Consider the following 13,502-nt stretch of genomic DNA (forward strand, 5'->3'; position numbering starts at 1 on the left):
TGAGCCATGGTGTCAAGTCCTGCATGTGAAGGGTGCTCACTCATGCTGATGTATTCAGTGTGTGGGAAGGAAACACCTCAGAGTAAGGAAAGGGACAAAAGCATCAGAGAACTACGGTGTGGGAATTATTATGCCATTTCTACAGACATCACATTAAAGTTTGGGTTCTCGGGAGTGCAAGGCAAGGATATCCCTTCCAGCTTTCCAGGAAAGCCTATAGAGCTTTCCTGCAGTGGCTGAACCGCCATACAGAGCTGTAGGGGCGCGAGTGGGGTCCCTCTCCAGCGAGGTAAACGGCAGCTGGCTTCAGCCAGCCATTGACTGAGAAAGGTGGGAACAGCACGGGATTACGAGGGATCAGACAGATTTTCATGTTCTTTCCTGAACAAACAGTTTTGCTTTGGGGCAAGGCAGAAGCCGCAGGGCAGGGGAGCCCCCGCCGGGCGCTCATTCCGGCCTCCCGCGGCGGGGCCGTCCCTGCGGCCGGAGCGGCGGCGGCGGGAGCGGCTGCGCCTTCCTGCGCTCCCCACTGCCGCGACTCGGGGCTCGGGGGAGATTTTGGGGTCACCTTATCACCTTCTACACGCACCGAAAGGACGGGGTGGGGGTCGGCCTCTTCTCCCAGGCAAGTAGTGAGTGACAGGACGAGAGGAATTAGCCCCAAGCTTTGCCAGAGGAGGTTTAGGCTGAGCATCAGGAAGAATTTCTTCAGAGAAAGGGAGATTAGACATTGGAATGGGCCGCCCAGGGATGTGATGGTGGAGTCACCATCCCTGGAGGTGCTTAAGGAAACATTGGATGAGGCACTCGGTGCCACGGTTACATGGAGGTGATCGGTCACGGGTTGGACTCGCTAACTCAGGAGTCTTTTCCAACCCGATCGATTCTGTGATTCAGTGATTCTACTCTTCAGGCGGCCCCGGTGTCAGCAGGGCTCGGTGGGGTACCAGGGGCGGCCCCGAGACGCCTCATTCGGGCACCCGAGTGGGGCCCCGGCCCCTGTGTCCCCTGAGCCGGGACACGGCACTCGAGCCCCGCGGGCAGATGGGAACGCAGAGACCGAGACACCTCCAGCCTCGCTCTTTGGTGCGGTAACACCAGCAGCCCCGACCGGCAGCGGCACCGACAGCAGCCCCATATCCCATATCCCATATCCCAGACCCCAGATCCCAAATCCCGGCTCCCGCCCCCCGGGCCGTGCGAGGTGCAGCGGGTCCCGCCCGGGGCGCCAGGCCCCGCCCCCCTCGGGCGGGACACCTGCCCCCGCGCGCCCTGATTGGCTGCTGGTGATGTAATCGCGCGCACATACGGGTACTCCCCACTGCCCCCCGTGGGGCACGGGGGAGGTCGCGCGCCCCTCGCCCGTCCCGCGACCAATCGCCGTGCGGAGCGGCTCGGCGCGCGGGCCGGACCGCGCTCCGCTCCCCCGCCGGCCTCGCTTGATTGGCAGGAGCAGCAACCAATCAGAAAAAGGGGCCCGCGGGTCGGTTCACGCCCCCTTGGCGAAGCGGCGGCCGGGGCGAGAGAGGCTGCGGGAGTGGCGGCGCTGGGAGCCAATGGCCTGCAGGCAAACCGCGCCGCCGGGAGGGAGGGGATGTGGCGGCAGGAGGGAGGCTGGGAGGGGCGAGGGCGCTCGCTGACAGCCGCTTCCGTCAGTCCTGCCCGAGGCTGCGAGGCCGGAAAAAAAAAAGTGCGGAGAAAGACGGAGTCCGTGTGCCGTCGTCTTGACTGACGAGAGCCGCAGCCAATAGTTACCAAAGCAGGCGGGGGAGACCCAATCAGAGAAAAGCTTTTGGGCGGGGCCTGGGTGTGAGCGGCGAACGCATCTACCAATGAGAGCGAGGAAGGGCTGTGCCGACGGGGCTGGCGGCCAATGGGCGGCGGGATGGGGCGGGCGGGGTGAGCCTGGCCCCGCCCAGCTCTCCCGAGCGCGGTGACGCGGGCGGGGGGACGGCGGCTCCAACATGTCCGCGCTGCTGGCGGCGCTCCGAGTGCGCGACCGGGCGGCGGCGGCGGCCGGCGGCGGCCAGCGCGGGGCGGCGCGCACCTGAGCCCGAGCCAGCACCGCCCGCACCCGCGCCGGGCCCCGCAGCGCCGCCGGGCGCCGGGGGACGCGGGGCACACAGGTAGAGAGGGCGGCCGGGGCTGAGCGGGCCGGCCGGGGCCGGGGCCGCGGCGCCGGGGGAGGCAGCGAACGCGGCGTGCGGCGGGTGCGCCCCCGGGGAGCGAGCGGGCGCCGCGAGGCCCGGCCGCCGCCTTCCTCCCGCTGCGGGAGAAGGGAGGGCCGGGGCCGCGCTGACACGGCCCAGGCCCCGCACGGTCGCGGAGCCGGCAGGCCCGGCCTCGCGTGGGTGGCACCGGGGAAGGCGCCGGAGGGGTCCCGCGTGTGCCGGCGGCCGGAGCCGGGCGGGGGGCGGCCGGCGGGCCGGGCTCGCGCACGTGCATGGGCCGGGCCCTGGGGAGCGCCGGGCTGGGCCGGGCCCGTGATACCGACGGGCCGGGCGGGGCGGGCAGCGGGCGGCACGGCCCCGGCGCCGGGGGAGAAGCTGCCGTGAGCGCTCGGTGCTCGTGACGAGCTGGGGATGGAATCACGGGCAGATGGGCAGTGCCTGGGAGCCTTTGGGGGAAAGGAGTTGAAGGCAGTTCTTACTCGTAGTTCGGAGCTTGCTGGCTCTGCCAACCCAGTAGATATCCTTTTACCATAATTTACAATAATATCTCTCCGGGAAGGAGGGCGTCATTTTGATGAATTTTGTTGGAGGCAGCTAATAAAATCTGTACCTGTCTGGTTTTGTGTGCGGTAGGTTGAGGGATGTGTTTATTCCGTGGGGATGCAGGTGGTGGGTGAAAGCACACGTGTTTGGGAGCAGTGCTACAGGAAGGCCTGTGACTTTAGGAGTAAGAGGTAAACAGGCTTCTGTGTGTTGTGAGAAATAAGGTGGTAAGTTGGCAGGCGTCTAAAGGCCGTGGGGGAGGGAGGCTTTGGGTGGTAGGGAAGCCTGTGTACAAGTTACAGGCACAGTGGTAACAGGTTGCTACAAGGTTCTGGACTTGTTTTGTTTCGCGGCCACTGTGGTTAGACTTAATGTGCGAGACCTTCGTGTGTAATACGAGCTGGTATGTGGACAGCAAGTCATGCGTGTTCCTACTGCTGTGCTTTGGTTTGTCTGCTGCTCACACTGGGAGCTGAGAGAGATGCCCTGCTGTCACCAGCTCGGAGAGTTCTCTGTCTGGTGTGTGGAGCGGGCTAGAGCAGAAAGCAACGTGGTGTGTGTCCTGGAAACTTGCGAGGAAGCATGAGTTGGTGTTTCATCTGTAATGAAATGAAAGGCTGGATATTTGTTGTTTGCCTCATGGAATACAAATGGGGAAACGTGTAGCAAATGCCCGTTGTTGTGATCATGATAGTACTTTTTGGAGAAAAGTCTGTGCATGTGCTAGGGAGCTGTAGAACTATAGTTATATATGTTTTTGACAGATATCAGGCACTCTGAATTTCTGTCTGTTAGATCATCAGTGCTGTCTTCCTGTAGGTAAATTTTCAAGGATGACCGTGGACTATAGGAAAGTGAGGGGGTTTGGATGGACGTTTGGGTATGGTTGAAAATGGGGAGAAGGATGAATTTGCACAGAGGGTGAAGATTCTGTTAGGATATGTATACATGCATGTGTCAGGGGAATGGTATTTGTGCAAAAGGGAAACTGGAGTTTTCGTATTGCTGAGTGAGTTAGTCTGTGCATAGAGAGAGGAGGCAGGCGGTTTTGGCTGAGGCTGTGAAACGCTGAAATGGTGTGGGGGAGGGATGGTGAACTGGCTCCAGGGTCCTGTACAGGTTGGAGGCTGTGGGGATTCTTTGCTGCTCATATACGGAGAGAAGTATTTTATAGTTATGACACCTGGTGAAAAGGAAAAAAGTGAATAAAGATGATGAGGCAATTTAGTACTGCTATGAATATTACTGGATTAAAGGAGGTTACAGGATAGTCAAGGGGTTTCTGGTCAAGTGCTTTTTTTGTTTGTTTATTTTGTTCTGTTTGTTTCACTGGATAAATTGACCATTAACTTTAAAGGTAAATTTTTGCTGAAACTAGCACTCATCATGATGCTGACAGGTCAGCAGCTAACTAAAAGCACTTAATGTGGTGTAGACAAACTCCTGTGTGTATGTGTGGGCTCGGGCTCCAGTACATCCATTATATGTGTTTATTACCTGCATTTTCTGTACCTTAACACTTAACTGGGAGTTTGCATATCAAGAGTGTATGAAATCTTCACTTGAGAGTCAGAGATTTGTGAAGAGACAATCCATTTAGAATGGAAAGCTGCTTGGATGAGTTGGAAATGAGGACTAATTATGTGTCTATCCTGTGTTCTGAAGTTTGGGATAGTAGGTTCTATTTATTTGCATAGGCCCTCATCTCTTGTTCTGCAGATCTTTAGAGGAGTCTGTTACATAGGGCAGTGATTTAATTAAGGCACACAACAGCAGGATGAGGGAAATGTAATTAATGCAGTATGGAGAGGGCTGCAGAGAGAACCCATTTTTCTTTTATAGTGGTAGTCATGAGGTGATCAGTCAGTGATGTAAGGAACAAGAGAAAGAAATGAGTAGTCTTGTAGTTATCCTGGACAATCCAGTTCTCTTCTTGTCTCTGGTGTGCATTGCTCTCAAGCTTTTCCAATGATAATCACTTATGTGTGTTTCTGACTTAGTAAACTTGTCTCAAGAAATAAAAACCTATTACAATTGAAATTCAAGCCTGTGAAGTGTGTGTGTTGAACAGTAGTTTCACGTGCTCACTGTCAAAAACTACTGCTCTCAGGGGTCCAATGGAGAGCAGAGAGTATTTCTTACATTAGTGTATTGCTTCCATATTACAGAAGGGAAAGGCACTAAAATCTGCTCTTAGTAGTGGATGTAGAAATCTGTGTTTATGAAATATTTGTATTACTCTTTGGAGCAGGGCTTATTTAGACTGCAAGGGATGGGGATGTGCATAGAGCAGTGTTCAGTGAGTATTGCAAGTCCTCCTTACATGGAGCAGGCTGCAGCACACCTTGCTGAGTGCTGCCTCAGTGTTCAGCAGGGCAGGGCTGGGCTTGGCTTGTCAGTGTGGTTTCTGCTGCTTGGTTTGGTCTTAGGTTGTTGGGTTTTGTTTTTTTTTTTTTTTTTTTTTGTTTCTTTTCAAAAAAAACCATTGAAAATGAAAATTGATAATTTGATAGTGCCTTGCATCATCAGTCCAATAGGAATGCTTAAATCTGCCATATAGGTTTAGTGCTGTAGCTTAGGAAGTGGGAAATGGCTGTTCTTTCCCAGTCAGCACTGGAAGATAATTAGCCAACCATTGGTTTTTACAAGCATGGTCTCTTCCAAGTGAATGGGAAAGCCTTGGTGAAAGAATCCAAGCTCCAGACTCTGTTTCAGCTGTGGAGAGTGTTCACTGTGACAGGCCATGCATATCTTTGTGTCCATAGATGTTTGTTTTTCTTCCTAGTATTGATTCTTCCTGCCCACTACCTTAATCAAATATGCTCTATTTTGTTTGGGGTTTGTTTTTTCAGTTCTTGTCATTTGTCCACTGATCTCTCGGAATTCAGTGCTGCACTTCCCTGCCCTGTAAAAAAGGAGCATTCTTCAGATCTTGGGCCTTTTAGTAACTGAAGTGATTCAATCTGAGTATTGTTCTCAGTAAATTGGAGGAGAGCAGTGCTAATTTCTTTGGAAAATGGTTGAAATCAAAACTTTTGCTGTCTTGGTTCCTTCCCTGTGTATTACTTTTTTAATTCTGTGCTTCAGTTTATGCTTGGTGGTCTTCATGATTTGGCTTATAGCTGTACAGGGTGTGAATTGTAACTTCTTCTTTCTCACTGTCTGTTAGCAGTGTGAATGCAGCATAAATGTTTTATGCATCTTACAGGAGTCAGGTTTAGCCCCAACCTCCAGCATCTCGCGTAGACATAAAATGTTCAGGGAATTTAATGTCAAAATCTAGACCAGCAATTGCAGCTTCTTAATAAAAAACAAGCTACCCAAGTAGAATGACCTCTGACTAGAGAAGCTGAGAAAGGAGAAATTAAAAGATGATCCCTGATGTAAGAACAAGGTTGCAGAGTTTCCAGAAAGATTATCAGTACTGCCTTTACTTAACAGACAACTTTGCAAACTCCTTAGCTGTTTGGATGTTTTTCAGCCTTAGACAGATGTCTAGTGTGGGAAACTTTGTCCAAACTGCTTATCATTTGCTCAAGCCTTGTACAAATTTATATTTGTATCATATGATAAAGTCAGATAAATATTTGGAAGAATTTATGAGCGTCACTCCAGAAGAAAACTGGTCTGAAAATCTTCACGAGATGGTAAGAAAGTACTGAGCTGGGGTAGCTCATCTCTGGTTTCTAGAGATGAGCAGTTCAACTCATCTCAGTTTCTTGAGACATCATTGGCATGTTGAGACATAAGGGTTGCCAGTGAGTGTAGGTTAAATTAGTCTTCTGGCTCTTGGAAAACCCTGTGTTGGGAGGGAAAGCACAAAGATGTTTTAATGTATAGAATGATGGCAGAAGGGGAAATTAGGTGTCTCAGCAGACAGCGGCCTTTCTTATATTTTTGAAGGAAATTACTCAGGCCCAGGTATTGTTGTTCTGCTATGAAAATGTTACCCACAATTCTTTTTCTCCCTGTGCACCATTAGTTTCTCATTAACATTACTTCAGTGTGTCATTTTATGATGTCACTACATTACTATCTCCTGGCATAGATTCTCTTAATCTTTGATGGGATGAGTTGAGTTTTCATTGAGTTTTCTTTCAAACAAATAGTGCAACTAGGTGCTTAAATCTGTTTTCACAAGAGTTAACATGAAACATCAGAAAAACATAGCTTAAGGATGTTTCAGACTGGGCTGCTGGAGAATTTAAAATGGCTTTTTAGTGAATATGTTAATGACATGTCAAGAACCACAAACTTCCAGTTAAATCACAAAGGAAAGTGTCATTAGTTCTTTCAGTTTTCATGGGATTAATGTGTTAACAGAAAATGTCATCTTCAGTAATCCTACTTTTGTGTCTGCACCCCAGTATAGGAACTTGACCTTTACTGAATGTAGAGCAAACATGGCTCTGCATTGTTAGCATATGAATGAATTGTTTTTATCAAGGAGGTAATGAATTAAGATGTTAAGGATTTGTTGAGCAGAGGAGGTAACATATTACTGGAAGTTTTTCATGCAGTACTGCTTTGGTCTGTTCTCACCAGCTTGTTGGTCCTGCTAAAGGCAGGTATATGTTTGAAACTCATCATCTTCTATTTAAAATTTTATAGAAAAAAAAAGGGTAACAGGAAAGAAGATATCAGTGATGGAACTATTTGTAAAGAACTAATGTTTTGATTCGAGTGGAATAATGAATATTATGGTGGTCAGCTTATTCAAAAAGAAAAAAACCCTCTGTTCTGGGTGGCTTTGTTGGTTGAGCTGATATGCAAGTCATAAAAAGCATTATTGAGTACATGCTGCTCTTCCTCTGCTATCACCACCTCCAGTGGAACCATTGATTGAGTTGTCTTTTCAAGGTTACTTGAACAGTTTTGTAAAACAGTAATGGTAGGTGATGCATGAAGTATGTAGATCTTTGGTGGGCTGTTTTTCTCTTTATTCAGGAAACTTTTCTAGAGTATCCCACTAGTTTTTGAAATTCCTAACCTGTAAAGGAGTGGAAACAAAAGTGGGTGAGTGGTGGTACACTGCTGCTATCATTACTCCAGAGGCCTGCACAGACCTCCTTTCTAGGGCTTTTAAGGTGCATCTTGGCAGCTTAAACCTGTGGGTTTGCTTCCTGCTGCTTGAGGCTCTCATAAGTGGATGGACAGTCCCTGCCACATTGGTTCTGTTTACACTAGCAAGCAGTACTGCAGCTGAAGAAGGTTGTGGAGTGGAGCTGTAAGGTAGACTCAGTGTCCCCAGTGTGTGTACTTCGTGGGGTTTGTTTCAGACCAATTGAAGTCTGACTCTGTGGACTGAGTCTCTGTTCAAGCTTTCCCAGAGTTTTGATGTAGGTCAGTCTTGGAGATCTTCAGATCATTTGCTCAGAAACTTCTATGAGATGTGAACTAAAATACAGGAAGTGGGTGACAGATCTACTTGAAAAGCGTGCTCCTAATTCAAACTGACATGTCAGTACAGCTGTGCCCACTAAAAAGCACATGGAGCACTGCAGAGGGTGCTGAGCTATGCAGGGGGAGTGGGTTCTCCCCTCTGCTGCTTCCTAAATGTTGCCAGGCCTGCAGAAATTGGCCTGCTGCTCTCTAAGGAGGGCTTGTTTATCGTGCCTGGTAACTAAATATCCGTTCCCAAGTTATTGTCCCTAATTTTGAAATCTTGTGTGAAAAAGACTGGTGTTAAAACTACAACAAATTCTGGAGAGTAGTTGTTTCATGGTTTTTTTTCAGTTAATCAAGAATGAAACTGTCTGTGTGAGCAGCAAGTTCTGAAGCCTGACTTCCTGTGGCTTTGTGTCTTGTGGTTGGGTACAGGGTACTGTGAGTTCTGTAAGTATTCTCATTTGTTTGGGGCACATTTGTTTGTCCTGTATGGGATGATGGTTTCGGTAACACAGCTGAGCTTCTGCTTCCCTTGTCCTCAAGGGGCACTAGTTTGGATTCTCTCCTTGATGTGACTGTTTATTCCACAAAACTCATAGGACCTGATTATTTGTGAAATATTTACCCTTGTGTAAACTTTTGAGTTGTGTTTCAGTGAAACTGTGAGGACACAGACAACATGCACTGTAGCTTGGCTTGGGGTTTTATTTTATTTTCCACTAACGTTATTTCTTGTTTTGCTGTTTGTGTGTGTGGTTGGTTGTATGTTTTTTAAAAAAATAATTACCACTGTTTGAAGTTTCTTCCAAAAGAGTTAAAAGTATATTCCCCTCAACATTTTGGAGAACACATCTAGAAGTAGGAAATTGTGTTCTTCATGGCAGCTTCTTAAGGGATGCTGAAATCCTTTTCTTCATAAATGAGATAAAATTCTTCAGCATATTCAACGTGCTTGTTAAAGCACATCCAAATAAATGTCAACAGGTGTAAAGGTGCCTTTGTGTATTGCAGCTGTATATAGGGTGCCACATACAGTAGTTTTGGGCCGTGATTCCAGGAGGGAAGTGAATGAGGGTTTTCACATTGCATAAGGGTCTGGAGCACAGCTAGACTGGATTTAGACGGTGGTGGATTAGCAGTTGGAGGGGGCAGGGGCTTGTGTTTGTCATTGCCCTTGTGACCTTGAAAAACTGCTGAAACGGTCATGTGCTTTGAAACTTTTCAGATGAGAAGTGCTGTACTGAAACATGTGGCACTGTGAGCTGTTTTGAGAGTTCTGTCTTCAGTGTATAAAGCTGAAGAAATTGTTCCTTTTGCTTCTGTTGAAGTGGGTCTGTACTCAAAGCACTGCCTTCAGAGAGCTGTAAAGATATGAAAGGTGAATGTAGCACAGATATTACTCAGGGTTTTTTCTGTGTCCTTTCTTCTCCTGCTCTCTTTACCTAGTGTAGTAGTAAAATGTGTCTGTACTGCTTGTTCTGGTTCCCAGCAGGAAAATCTTATCCTGGTCAAAAGGCACTCTGCATACCAGCTTGTGCATAAGATCTCTCTTCAGATATGACACCAGTTGCAGGCACTGGTTTCTCGTGTCTGATGTGAAACTTGGTTCTCTGGAACATTTGATTAAAATTGCTTATAGCTGGCTTTTTACTAAAAGGATAGGGGTTTTTTAGTGTTCGTGTTAAAGGAAACATGAAGTTTTGTTTTTTTATTTCAGCTGTTGTACAACTCTGCTAGGCCTGAATTCAAGTTGACTGCCCCAGGTAGTGTTCAGTCCCTCCCCTTGGAAAGCAAAGCAGCTCCGTGTAGCTGAGGAGAGCCCCAATGCACAGTACAGGCTGTTGGGGCTCACAAATGCCTCACTTTGGGTGAGTAAGAACTGAAGTGACGCCTCTAAGGAGGTCATTAGCAATGTCTAATTGCAGGTGGGATTTACACTCAATGAGTGTTGCTCAGTAATTGTGGGGCTGCTGCCTGTGTGTGTATCAAATGGGCTCCTCAGATGGGATGTTTATCCATTTGCTAGCTTGTCGTGTTTTCTGTGCCTTTATCACTTTTCCAGGAGACATATTACAGCAAGAGCTTTTTTGTTTCATTTTTCCTTTTCTCTGAGATAATGTCTTTCCTGCTCTTTTGTTTGCTGATTGCTTACCCTGATGGATGAACTTATTGGACTCATCCAAAGTCTAGGTTGTGTCTGATTATGTTACTCTGAGGAGCAGTTATCTAAACAAGTAGCAGGTTGTGCACAAGACTTCAAATAATGGGTGTTTCATACATAAACAAGATGAAAACAATGTTGTGAAAACAATAGCTAGAGCTGGGAGGAAGACGGGAGCATGAAACCTGTTCTGTAAATCCTCTGGAAGTGCACTGCAATTCAAACTGCTGTTCAAAAGATAACCTCCAGTTCATAAGCATTCAGTAGTTTAAAAAATGCATTCATAATAGGAGTTGTTTGTTTTGTGTGAGGTTTTCTGACCAGCCCTCTTTTAGATTCTGTGCATTTCTTGCAGTGTAAAGAAACTGGAAGCAGTTCAGTGTATCTGTGTCTTACAAGCAGTTGGTGGGATCAGGGAAAAGACAAGCATACCACTTTTGTGGATGATTACATTGGAAAGAGATGTTTCACAGTGTTTGCTAGAGTTAAATAGTCTCCTCTGCAGTCAGGCCTTAAGGGCTCATCTGTTTTTCCATAAGTGGTAGAAGTGATAGTTTAGCATTTTCCTATGTTTTAAAATTGAAAAATTAATTAGGCTTGTGATGTGGAAGGAAAGGGTAGTTAGGACTCTGCTGTAGTGCCAACGGTGTTTCATATCCTGCTTTTATATTGTAGTAAACAATAAATTTATTTTGCTTTTGTTTGGCCTTTGGTTTGTCCTACACTGAACCATGTCTGTGCTATTATGTCTTCTTACAGTATTTGATTGTGAAAATAATGGAGGTTAAGAGTTTTGCTGAAGATCAATAGATGGTTTGTAACATTAAATCAAATTGGATGATATCTCAGTTTCTTAACTAGAACATACCAAACACAAGGATTTCTAGGCCAGAGAACTTCTCTAAAATATTTAATGAACTCAAGTATTGTAGCTGTTGTTAAACAAAACAGCTTATTTTGTGATTTTGACTGTTGTTACAGTATTATTTTAATTTAAAGAAAAAAAGGAATGCTGTCAACTTAGCATATCTGACTTGTGGAGGGAAGGGGATAAGGTTACAAACAGTTGAAACAGTTTCTCATGATTTTTAACCTGAAGTGAAATGTGTGAAGTGTGATACTTCTGGAGTCAGAAGGGAATAAATAAAATACCAGTATAGTTCAGGATTCCTGAAATTAGCTTGTATGCTGCTGTTGCCAGTGGCAGGAAACAGAATTTAACATGGTTAGAAAAATGTCACTATGGAAGGTACTCTGCCATTGTACTGTATTAATTCATATTTGGAAAAAACAATTCCTCGAAAAATACCATTTATTCACAGATGTATCTAACAGCCACGCTATTTTCATTCTGAAGTTTTCTGTATTTCTGCATATATAGAGAGGGAATGTAGGGCTCAATTACTGCTGTAATTCATCTTTTTTCACTATTCTGTTTTGTTCAGGCTTAGCAAATTCAGATGTGTTTTGTATAAACAAAAACTTGGGGTAGCAATGTCATTAACTGAAGTAACTTTTATTTTTTGGAAAAGTGTCTTAAGGTTTGTTGAGACTTGAAACCTGATTATGTTGTCGAGTTTGACAAAGACCAGGAAGCTAATGTGGAAAACTTGTTAATAGGTCTCCCCCTATTGTCCCTTCTTCCAAAGGTCTTGTTTGTTTGCTTATTGAAGCACTGATTAAAACAAGCTCTTGCATACAAAGCACATGTGACAGCTTAGATCTGTCATGAGTTTTCAGATTGTGCTTAAAGCCTTTTCCTAAAGTCAAGTAATGGTCCTAAAACAATGTATTGGAAACTCCATCATCCTTTTCTGCTATTTATTTTCTTTTTAGTAGCCGCCATCTTAAGCTACTATTAGTACAATAGCTGGTGAACCAGGCCTGCCTATGAGCAGCCTTTCTCCTGCACAGTTCATTTGTTCAAGTTGGTTTTTTTCCAGTCAGTGTTTATCCTTTCCTTTCCCTGAGTTGAAGTCTGATGCTGTTACTGCAAGGGAGAAACTGAAATAAGTGAGGAGAGGACATGAAAAGTGTTCTTGGTATGGAAGAAAACTGCAGTGCTTTCTGAAAAACTTATTGCATAAATTCACTGATAACTTCAGCTAATCCAGAGAATACTTGAGTAGGCAGAACACAGAATTCATCGAGGAGTATTCCTTCTTGCTCTCGTCATGGGGTTCTGGTTTTTGTTCATTTGTCTGTACCTCATTTTAAAGATTTTTATCAGCACATACACTGCACTGCCTTTTATTACCAAGTTCTGCTGCCTGCCACTACCTCTGCTTGCCTTGCAGCAGTATCCTGACTCTTTTTGATACTGGCATGAGTAAAACCCAGCAAGTAAAAATTGACCACTGACACTGCTGGGTGAGATGGGGATTTGCTATTAGTCTTTCTGTCCTTACTTTTGTTTGTGTTTGGTTTCTTTGGGCTCATTTTCTCCTGTTGAATCCACTCTTGAGAAGAACTAGGGGTAGTGAGAGAAGATTTAGTCTATAGTGCTTTTTCCTGAACTGTGCAAGTTGTTTGGTTTATTCACCCTGAATTGTGTAAGAAATTCTTCAGTTAGTGGAAAACTCAGTGCTTTAGGGATTTGAGGTGTCATGGAATTGGTAGACTTGTGTCACTGTTGCTGAAGAAGCAAAAATTCTTTTAAGGTCTTTGGATGACTGAGAAGATGTACTTTGAACTGCTTTGTTCAGAAAAGGAAAGTAAGAGTGAGCTGATGTGACCCCAGATTAATTTTTACATTAAGAGGGGAAAAAAAGCAATAAAGCTTATTAGGTCCAACTGCCAAAAGCTGGTGTCTTCAAAATTCTATAGACAGGAGAGCTCATGTAGCTAGCATGTAATTCACTCGAAGCTTAGTTTCTTCTGTGTTGGTTTCTAGTCAATAAATCTTATGCTGCCTTGGTGAGAGTGCTGGGCACTAGATACATCCCCTTCTTTGTCAGCCAGGCACTGCTGTTAGGTTTTTGTAGCTGTTTAAAAACAATGGGTATAGCACCTTCTTGGAAGCTGAGTCACTTACTGTACATAATGCAGCTTTGCTTTTGTCTCCCATTATGGGAAGTTTGTAGTCTCTACCCAAACAGATTTTTGTTGTGTGCTGCCCAGTTTGTGAGTATCTGGTATTCCTCTTTTTAAATTTGAAAGGTCCTTGGATTAGTTTGTTTTTTTCACCGCTTTTCAGTGTTTATACAGTACAGAAAAGAGTTTTTGCTAGGCCTTTGCAC

At 45.8% G+C, this 13,502-nt stretch overlaps 1 protein-coding gene across 2 annotated transcripts in view; it reads left to right on the forward strand.

The window, feature by feature from the left end:
* Positions 1-2,046: 2,046 nt before the first annotated feature.
* The window catches only part of PPM1B (protein phosphatase, Mg2+/Mn2+ dependent 1B), a 61,374-nt gene continuing 49,918 nt past the window's right edge, over positions 2,047-13,502 (forward strand). For both annotated transcript variants that reach the window (XM_054279776.1, XM_054279775.1), the window contains exon 1: positions 2,047-2,126. The gene's annotated coding sequence lies outside the window, so the exon portion shown is untranslated. The remainder of the gene's footprint in view (positions 2,127-13,502) is intronic.

This window comes from Melozone crissalis, unplaced genomic scaffold (assembly GCF_028551555.1).
Source record: "Melozone crissalis strain CALT ecotype California unplaced genomic scaffold, PUWL_Pcris_2 ptg000027l_1, whole genome shotgun sequence".
NCBI lineage: Eukaryota > Metazoa > Chordata > Aves > Passeriformes > Passerellidae > Melozone > Melozone crissalis.